This window comes from Tachypleus tridentatus, chromosome 6 (genome assembly GCF_004210375.1).
Source record: "Tachypleus tridentatus isolate NWPU-2018 chromosome 6, ASM421037v1, whole genome shotgun sequence".
Taxonomy (NCBI): domain Eukaryota; kingdom Metazoa; phylum Arthropoda; class Merostomata; order Xiphosura; family Limulidae; genus Tachypleus; species Tachypleus tridentatus.
In genome coordinates this window covers 162449505-162460275 of record NC_134830.1, presented here as the reverse complement: position 1 = coordinate 162460275, position 10771 = coordinate 162449505, and the positions used below count along the sequence as shown (strand labels likewise).

Below are 10771 nucleotides of genomic sequence, written 5' to 3'. Positions count from 1 at the left end.
TATTATCGTTTATTGTGTCACTTATCGCAAGAATGCTTTTTTTGTTTTATGAATTTGGCGCAAAGGTGCACGAGGGCTATCTACGCTAGCCGTCCCTAATTTAGCAGTGTAAGACTAGAGAGAAGGAAGCTAGTCATCACCACCCACCGCCAACTCTTGGGCTACTCTTTTTAAGTGGATTGAACGTAACATTATAACGCCCTCACGGTTGAAAGGGCAAACATATTTGGTGCGACCTGGATTCGAACTCGCGACCCTCGGATTATGAGTTGAGCGCCTTATCCCCCTGGGCATGTCGTCCACGAACCTAAGATCACGAGTTGAGCGTCCTAACCCCCTAGGCATGTCGAATTATTTTGAGCTTCATTGAGTTGTGAGGAGAAAAAAGAACAAACCATGACAAAAATTAAAATATGGTGAAAACAATTATTATATTATAACGCCCCTTCCCCCCGCCGAAAGGCCGAGAATTTTTGGTTTGAGGGAGATTCGAACCCGCGAATTACGAGTCGAGTGCCTTAACAACCTGGCTATGCCGGGTCTATCACAAGGAACTAATGCTCTACATAAATCGCAAAATTATTTAAAATTATTGGATCAGATTCTATTTATTTAAACAAATTATTTCTTGAACAATAACAGGACCTGGCATGGCCTAGCGCGTAAGGCGTGCGACTCGTAATCCGAGGGTCGCGGTTCGCGCCCGCGTCGCGCCAAACATGGGGGCGTTATAAAGTGACGGTCAATCCCACTATTCGTTGGTAAAAGAGTAGCCCAAGAGTTGGCGGTGGGTGGTGATGACTAGCTACCTTCCCTCTAGTCTTACACTGCTAAATTAGGGACGGCTAGCATAGATAGCCCTCGAGTATCTTTGTGCGAAATTCAAAAACTATAACAGCAATATTGCTTTCCATTAGTCAAGCGCGCAGTGCTTCAGCGGTAAGACTGTGGGCTTAAATGTTAAATATCAAGTCTCGGTACTTCTAGTGGGCAAGTACAGATAGTCCATTGTGTAATTATCAGAAAATACTTCTTTGTTTTTTTTTAAACTGAGAAAAATTGGGTGATGTTTAGTTGATTTCAAAATGTAGCTGTGACCTTCTCTGGGGAAATTATAATTGACTGCCATAAGAAATTTATTATAAACTTGGATGCAGCTGTTTGTAAACAAAATAAGTAAATAAATAACGGGAAAAATTACGTATTATTGACTTTAAAATCTTGATGTTTATTTCTAAACAACGAATTGTTAAATAGCTAGCCATCAATTAAAACAAGAAGGGAAACTGAAACCCGCCACCTACAGGGTAACTTTTACTGAATAGCAACATTTGAAAATGCAAAACATATTCAACGTCAAATTACGAAGCCGAACCTTGGACCTTTCGATCTACATGGCAGCAGTGTGTCAATCTAGAAGACCAACTCTTATAGCATGTATTTTCTTATAGCAAAGCCACATCGGACTATCTGTTGAGTCCCGAAAGGAATCGAACCTCTGATTTTAGCGTTTTAAATCCGAACACTTACCGCTGTCCCACCAGGTAACAACTGTTAAAAACGTTTTTACAAAATATGGGTGGAAGGTTCAAATCCCCGTCCCACTAGCAATCTCATTTACATATTATAGTTGTGGAAAACGTCGAGGAGAGAGTAGCATAGTTTGGGTTGTTTTCAATTTTGCACAAAGGAACACGAAGGCCATCTGCACGAGCCGTCCCTAACTTAGCAGAGGGAAGACAGTTAGTCATCACCACCTATGGCCAACTCTTGGGCTACTCTTTCATCACCCAATAGTGAGATTGAACGCAACCCACAGTCAAAAGGGCAAGCATGTTTGGTGTGAATGATTTGAATCCGCGATCCTCAGATCGCGAGTCAAGCTCCCTAATCTCTTGACTATGCCATACCCTGCCTGTAATAACCACTGTACAAAATCTGGAAGAAGAATACGGATAACCTTCAAAGACAATTAAAATAACAACAACGCGTAGTAAAAGAAAAAGTAGGCTTACCATACGTTTCTTTCCAAGAATAATAAAAAAGTCAGGTATTTATTTTCAAGTGACATCTAAGCCTAATTTACAACTAATGTGCTAATGTTTTGAAACGACAGTACTTTGCGTTTATCATAGCTCGAAAGCAAATGAACAATTATTATTTATGTATTTTTGCTAAACTTTAGATTCGTTTGTTTGGAATTTCGCCCATGATTGTCCCTAACTGAACAAGGATAGACTAAATGGAAGGCAACTAGTCAACACCAACAACCGCCAACTCTCGAGCTACTTTTTTTTATTAACAAATCATGGAATTGGCCGTTACATTATAATTTTCCCACGGCCGAAAAGGCAAGCATGTTTGATGTGGCGGTAATTCGAACACGCAGATTCCAAAGCCATCACCCTGACTACCAGGCTATGTCAAGTTTAAGCTTTAGATTTAGCGATGCCCCCCAGTGGCACAACGATATTTCTGTGGACTTTCACCACTAGAAACCGGGTTTAGATACCCGTAGTGGGCAGAGCACAGATAGCCCTTTGTGTAGTAGCTTTGTGCATAACTACAATCTACAACAAAATATATCTACTCTCTTTTTAGAATAAGGTGCTACAGAATTTAATTGTTTTTCACAATATACTTTATCCCCACTGGTGTGAATTGTCTTAAATTAATTTTAGCTTGATGCGATTTATATACTACAACTAGTTTCGTAGCTATTCTTACTACAAACCCATACAATGAGGACCCCCAGTGGCGCAGCGGTACGTCTGCGGACTTACAAAGCTAGAATCTGGGTTTCGATAGCCGTGGTGGGCAGAGCACCGGTAGCCTTTTATGTAGCTTTGTGCTTAATTAGAAACAAAAAAAAATTGTTTTGTTTTTCTTATAGCAAAGCCACATCGGGCTATCTGATCAGCCCACCGAGGAGAATCGAACCCCTGATTTTAGCGTTGTAAATCTGGAGACATACCGCTGTACTAGCGGGGGGCAACAACAAAAAAAATATACAATGAGCAATCTGCGCTTTGTCTAGCGGGAGGAATCAAACCTCGGATTGTAGCGGCTGAAATAATCACAACTGACAACAATTTCATTAATACTGCTGTCATTAAGCAGACATTTTGAAGCGTTTTTGGTTGTCTTTCAGTTTCTATGTTGAGAAAGACATTTGTTTTATTTAGAAAAATCTATAATTTTTTCATGAAAAATACTTATCCTACGAAGGATTAATCTGAGAAGGTGTTTTTATTTCTATGCATGAACTGGTACGAATATCAGATACAGTTAAATACCTTAATAAATAACATTCTCTGAATGACGTGACTTCTAAGGAAGTTAACTATTTATTCATTCGCTAACGTTCAACTAACGGGATATTTTAAGTTTTTTTCTTTCTTAACCCGTAAAGTGTGTTTTTCTTATAGCACAGCAACATAGGGCTATCTGCTCAGCCCACCGAGGGGAATCGAACCCCTGATTTTAGCGTTGTAAATCCGGAGACATACTGCTGTACTACTTAACCCGTAAAAATCTGTTTGTTTACTTTTTACGTAAAGCTGATAGACGGCCATTTTGCTCGAGCCGACCATAATTTGTAACTGATAGAACTGTTTGGAATCAAGCACAAGGCTATATAATGGGCTACTTGTGCTCTACTCAGCACGGGTATCGAAATCCGGTTTCTAGCCGTATGAATCTGCAGACGAACCACTGTGTTACTGTGGGGGGACGACTAGAAGAAAGCCAGCTGTTCAGTAGCACCAATCGTCAATTATAGCGTCTCCACGGCTGATGGCTGATTAGGATAAACATGTTCGGTGTCGAGTTTCGATCCCGCAGATTGCGAGTCAAGCACTTTTGCCATCAGGCGGTAGCACAACTGATAAATACATACTCCAAAGATATTAAAGGTTTTGACTTATATATTTATTTACTTGCATTTTACTAATATACATGTGTTGGGCGTGGTTGAATGATTAGCTTGCTCCGACTGTAACTTCGATGGTCCAAAGTTCGCGTTCCATTGCTAAAAAAAAAAAAAAAAAAGAAAAGTGCTCTAAATTTTGAAGTTACGCATTAGCTGTAAGAGCAATAAGTGTTTGTTTTGGAATTTCGCACAAAGCTACACGAGGGCTATCTGCGCTAGCCGTCTCTAATTTAGCAGTGTAAGACTAGAGGGAGGGCAGCTAGTCGTCACCACCCACTGCCAACTCTTGGGCTACTCTTTTACCAACGAATAGTGGGATTGACCGTCACATAATAACGCCCCCACGGCTGAAAGGACGAGCATGGTTGGTGCGACGGGGATTCAAACCCGCGACCGTCAGATTACGAGTCGAACGCCTTAACCCACCTGGCCCTGCTAGGCCGAGAAATAATTAAACAACACAGACAAGCGTAGCCTAATAATGTCTAATAGGTGTAATATATTTGCTGTCTATCCACGAGTGTACTAGTCCCAAATTAGAGCATTTACGTGCAGAAAAAATAGACAACAAAAACGTTGTATAGCTGTATGAAACGAACAAATCAATGTCTTTATGTTAATTCAAATTAGGAAAAACTACAAATATTCAGGTATTTTCCACAATACCATGAAACTGAACATTCTTTGTTGTACACACACTGACCTCTGGAAGGAAAGCCACACTTATCCTCTAGGGCGGCTTCTGTGAACTAACCTTTCCTTCATTCTATTTCTTAAATTCTTCTAGGCTTTTAGGAGGCTTTCGAGGAAGAATGCTTCTTTAAATATAAGTTATTTCAGTTAATAGTTGGCTTATTCAAGAAATTCGATTGATTTCGCTCACGATATTTTTGTTTTCGGATATTCCTGCATCTCACTCCTAGCTCCTAGTTTTTAACTGATTTAACTGATAAAACATGGTGAAGGCTACTGGTCAACAACAACAAATACCAACGTTATTGTAATCAAATACCGGTATCTGACCATTGGCCCTAAAGTGCTAGGTACGATTTCGCGGCAGTGAGACGCGAACATTGGATGCTTGGATTCATAGTCCGACAAGTTAAACAGTGAGCCACACACGGGCACCTTGCCAGTCTCTTTTAAAGTGAAGGTCTAGCAGAATAATAAGAAAGAGCCATCTTTGTATGGATAGTTTCTATTGTTTATAGTTAAGCACGAAGTTACACGATGTATTAGTTGTGCTCTGCCTATCACAGGTATCGAAACCCGGTTTCTAGGGTCGTATGTTCGCAGACATACTGCTGTGCGTATGGCTAGGAAAAATAATAAAGTGTACGTTAAATGCAAAATTTCAATCATTTCAGACATTTCACGTTGTGCATTGGTCCAATTGTGTGAATAGATTAATATTTGTTTCTGTATATAATACACCGGCCCGACATGGCCAAGGGGTCAAGGCACTCGACTCGTAATCCAAAGATCTTAGGTTCAAATCCCTGTCACACTAAACATGCTCGCCGTTTCAGCCGTGGGGAAGCTATAATGTGACGGTCAATTCCACTATTCGATGGTAAACGAGTAGCTAAATTAGGGACGGCTAGTGCAGATAGCCCTCGTGCAGCTTTGTTCAAATTTCAAAAACAAACAAACAAACAGTCTAATGTATCATGACGAGTTTACTAGGGTCTATTGGAAGACAATTACTAATTTTAACAAATTTGTATTTATCCCCTGTGTTCGGTGTTAAATTGTTATTACAATATTTTATATTTATCAGTACAAACATTTTTCAATGATATTTAGTTGTTATTAACACAAAAGGGCACATTTCCTATAATATGGAATTATTATTAAAATAAAGGTATACATTTAAAGACAGTATTACCAATATTGTACAATATTAAATAATTATTAGTGCTCATGTACACAGTTTGATAAAAAGTGTAGGAAAATAATCTTTCTACACCAGATTAAATCGTGTTATTAAACTATTAAACAACATGGTGTTTTGATTAATTTTAGATCTCAAAAGCATAATCGTGTTATTACCTTACTTATGAGGTTTCACCAACTGATCCGGTTTGTGAAAGCTAGACTTTGTTACAAGTTTCACTGTAGAACAACAAGATGCTGAAAGGAAACCATGTTTTCAATGTTCGGACTAATTGTTTATGCGAACAAAAATTCATTTCTGTTCAGGAAACCGTACACACTAATAACATAATAAGGTTAAGTAAGTAACCAACATGACAAAAGCCAAAGATCGTCTTCAAAATATCTTGTAATAAATATCTGTTTGTCAGTGAATTAGTCGGAAAGCTGAAAGTTGTTTAGGCTACAGTCGTACCTGTCCTCGAAGGATTGTGGTTTTACGCTCACAGGATATGATTAGGTTAGAACTTTAGCGTATTACTAAGAGTTGGAGAAATGAGTCAATGGCTGATGAAGAAAACGAATTCTAAAATATGGTTTTAGACTGGTGGAGTAGCATCACAGGGAAAGATCGTAAGTTTAGGAAAGCTCATGGTGAGCAAAAGAAAAATAAACCGAAGAAAAGTTTGTGATTACGTTAAGTTCACGTGCTATATCGATCAGACAAACTTTTAAAAATGTGCATGTTAAGCGCAATTATGGCAAGCACGTGACTTTCGAGTAAATAAATTATTGGTGTAGACGAAAAGATAAATATTTTCTAGAACGAAATAAAGGCATCTCACCGATTCTATAGTGCCTGGCTAAGGTTCTTCTGTCAAGGTGGTTTAATGAATAAAATACTAAAGAATTTTTAATGTTAGATATTATTTTTACGTTTTTTTATGTATAATATGTGTATATATATATATAAAGAAAGTGAGAGAGAGGGTGGGGCGTGGTTTGGTCTTGTGGAAAAGCTTTGGATTTCGGAGCAGGGCGCGGGCTGACCCTGAGAAGAGTTTGAGTGTCATAGCAGGCAAAACGGGCTTAAGTTCCTTTAATAATACAGAATATTTTCCCACTTGGATGTGGCTGCGTAATAAGAGTGAAAATCATTCTCTTAGCGTCGATGGTGCATGGTAGGATGCTACTAATTGGAATGCCCTCCTCTGGTCAGTATAACTCCAAATTAGTGAGTATAGTATGTACATATTTTTTTAAGTCACAGCCAAAATACCAGCTAGGAAAAACATATAATAAAAGCAAAAAAAGTAAACGTGAGCAACTGTTGTCGGTACAGCCATCTTTTTGCTCGACAAAACGTTGTACCAAAACAATGAGCCTCACTTTACGATTGTTTTTTTTTGTTTGGTCTTCACTAAGTTCTGATCATTAAAGTTATTTTGTGTGATCTTCTCCAAGTTCTGATCATTAAAGTTATTTTTGTTTGATCTTCTCCAATTTCTGATCATTAAAGTTATTTTTGTTTGATCTTCTCCAAGTTCTGATCATTAAAGTTATTTTTGTTTGATCTACTCCAAGTTCTGATCATTAAAGTTATTTTTGTTTGATCTTCTCCAAGTTCTGATCATTAAAGTTATTTTTTGTTTTATCTTCTCCAAGTTCTGATCATTAAAGTTATTTTTGTTTGATCTTCTCCAAGTTCTGATCATTAAAGTTATTTTTGTTTGATCTTCTCCAAGTTCTGATCATTAAAGTTATTTTTGTTTGATCTTCTCCAAGTTCTGATCATTAAAGTTATTTTTGTTTGATCTTCTCCAAGTTCTGATCATTAAAGTTATTTTGTTTGAGCTTTTCTGAGTTCCAATAATTAAATTTACTTTGTTTTATCTTCTCTGAGTTCTGATAATTTTTTGAGTCATTACCCATCGAAGTGAATGTTTTCTTTATGTGGTTAAAACACATACATTTATAATATTAAGATAAAAAAGATATAATATCAATATTGTTATATTATAATATTAAAACAAATCTTACTCACCACAATCTAATTATTATAGTAATTTTAAAAATGATATTGGAAGTCAGTTGACGTAATACAGAAACAAACAAATTAGATCACTCGTTTCTTTTGAGTATCTTTTTTATAATGTTATTCAATGTTATTTCACAGCCGATAAAATAGCCCGGCGTAGCTTAGTGATAAGTTTGTTTTGACTGTACGTCAGATGATTCTTGGTTCTCAGCTCCTTAACGTAAAAACAAACAAACAAGTGATATGTACATTAGAGTCTTAACAAATACGCTATTCTGAGATATAAGAACGGTCTAACAGTTAGACCGAGAGGGCGGGCTGCTAAGTAACTGCCATCCCTCTAGCGTTAGTTCAAAATTAAGGAATATCATGAAGGAGCAGCCCTTGGGGAGCTTCGAAGAAAATAAAAGAAATAAAAGAAACTATATAAACAAAGACCTGATTAAGATTTATTTCTTCACTGATGTCACCACATAATTACAATAGAAATAGATAGAAAAAGAACACAAAGAGAGATATCATGTCGTGGTCCAAGACGTCCTAACGGGACAGCATTTTACTCCATCTTTTTTTCTTTGATGGGCATTTCCATATCCTTGATCGTGGTGATGACTCTATCGGGGAACCATAGAGGGTTGTAGGTAAGAGGATGGTGGTAAGTCAGTGGATGGCGGTAAGTCAGTGGATGGTGTAGCATATGTTGAAGAGGAAGTGTGTACTTAAGTTCTTTGCCTTCTTCAGTCTTCAACATCTTCATCCAAGGATATCCATAGTTATAGGTAAGAGGAAGAATATACTGGGCACTGCAGACAGCCAGAAGAAGGGCGAGTACAGCCTATCAAGGAACCAGAATAATATATATATGTATAGAATATTGTACGGCAAATGGAGAGATAACAGAAACACGTCTACGTATACATTCAATCATTTTCTAGCCGCAACATTTCTCTTTAGTAAAGTATATTCAATAAATCAATATGGAAAAAAAAAAAACGCTTTACTTACCAACTTATACATTGTGTTAGTCTGGTTGGGGAGCGCTAAGTTCTCTCTTTAGAAACTGATAGTTGCCGAAATGACACTGTTTGAGAAGGTCTGTCGAGCGCATTTATATACCCCTCTAGATGTTACTCGGGTTGACTCGAGTTAGACGATTTTTCTGGGGTCCCAGGGATGGTAACAGATTTTCACCAATCACATCTCAGTAAAGACTGGTTTATTAAAAAAGTACACTGGGAAGATTGCTTCGAGTGATAATATTTCAAAATCCTAAAATCTATTTGAGGGTCACTAGTCAGAATTGCACTGTGAGTTGCAAAGTCGTTACTGCAATGATAAATGGCAAAAGAATTCTCAATGTTTAGAAAACTCTAAACATGTTATTCTAATTTATAGACTAAAATGTGTTTATTAGGTCATACCGGACCACAGCTAGGAGACAAGGTTTCACAGTCTATATAACATTTATTGTGAAAAACAAACAAACAAGTTTCTCTAGAAAAACAAAGTAAATCGAAAAATTCTTATATCTTTGACACTGTTATGAAATCGATTTTTAAAAATATAAATTATTACTCATTTGTTGATGTTATAATGACTGATACATACCTTTTGTATAACATAAGAGTGTATAGGGTAATGTATCAAGAAATTAGTGGATTGTATATTATCTATTCGACTTCTCCAAATAAACTTTTTAACCTTTGAACCTCTGATGGGGAAAATTTTCATAGAGGTCAATTTATTCTGTTTTCGTACTTAGACACAAAGCTACACAACGAGCTACGTGTTGAGCTACAATGAGCTACAAACATAGAAGTCTGTAGACCATCAGGGAGCCGTGATCACGTTAACATGGCTCAATCATGAATTTTGAAACTATTTTCATGAGCTGGATTTGTTTGTTGTAAACACAAAACTGTAATGAGGATCAAACACAGAACGTTTGAAATTAGCGACTGAGCCATCTAAAGGACAATAGTTTTTTTTTAAAAAATCATTATTTATTGACCAATACACGAACAATTTTCAGTTGCTAAGCAAACAGGAACCATTATTCGAGGTAAAAGAAAGGTTATTTCTCGGCGGGGAAGTGGTAAGTTTATGGTCTTACGACGCTAAAATCCAAAGTTTGTTTGTTTGTTTGTTTTTGAATTTCGCACAAAGCTACTCGAGGGCTATCTGTGCTAGCCGTCCCTAAGTTAATAGTGTAAGACTAGAGGGAAGGCAGCTAGTCATCACCACCCACCGCCAACTCTTGGGCTACCCTTTTACCAACGAATAGTGGGATTGACCGTCACTTTATAACGCTCACACGGCTGAAAGAGCGAGCATGTTTGGCGCGACGGGGATGCGAATCCGCGATCCTCAGATTACAAGTCGCACGCCTTAACACGCTTGGCCATGCCGAGCCCCGCTAAAATCAAAAGTTCGATTCCTCGAGATAGACTCATCAATATGTCTTTTCTCTAGAACAAACAGACATAAAAGGTTATTTACTCTCCAGAGATAATTGATCTGGATCAGAATAACCAGTTTACCTCAGCTTCAGATGTCATTTTGTAATTCATTAATCCACCCAAATCCCTATTTTTAAAATATTTGTTTATGGAGAAATATCACCCCTTTCCAGTGGCTCAAAAGTATGTTTGTGGACTTAGAACACTAAAAGCCGGGTTTTCAGAGCTGTAATAGGCACTTCGCTGATAGTTCAACTGTGTAGCTGTGTGATTAATAACAACCACCCAAATCTTTTTATAATTGAATATAAAATGTGGAAATATTTAACTTTTGTTTTCAAAGTTGCTTGTTTACTTGCTGTCGTAGTTACCTTACTTTGCATTATTATTTCTATTATTTAGAGTATTTGCTATCGATAATATTTTATATATAATAAAACAGAGGACTGGAGTAATAGTGCTGCCATC

At 37.4% G+C, this 10771-nt stretch overlaps 1 long non-coding RNA gene across 1 annotated transcript; it reads right to left on the bottom strand.

The window, feature by feature from the left end:
• Positions 1-8271: 8271 nt before the first annotated feature.
• On the bottom strand, positions 8272-9004 carry LOC143254320 (uncharacterized). Its single transcript, XR_013030137.1, has 2 exons — positions 8850-9004; positions 8272-8679 (listed from the first exon to the last, which is right to left on the bottom strand). It is a non-coding gene; the product is annotated as an uncharacterized LOC143254320 (long non-coding RNA).
• Between the last annotated feature and the right edge of the window lie 1767 nt (positions 9005-10771).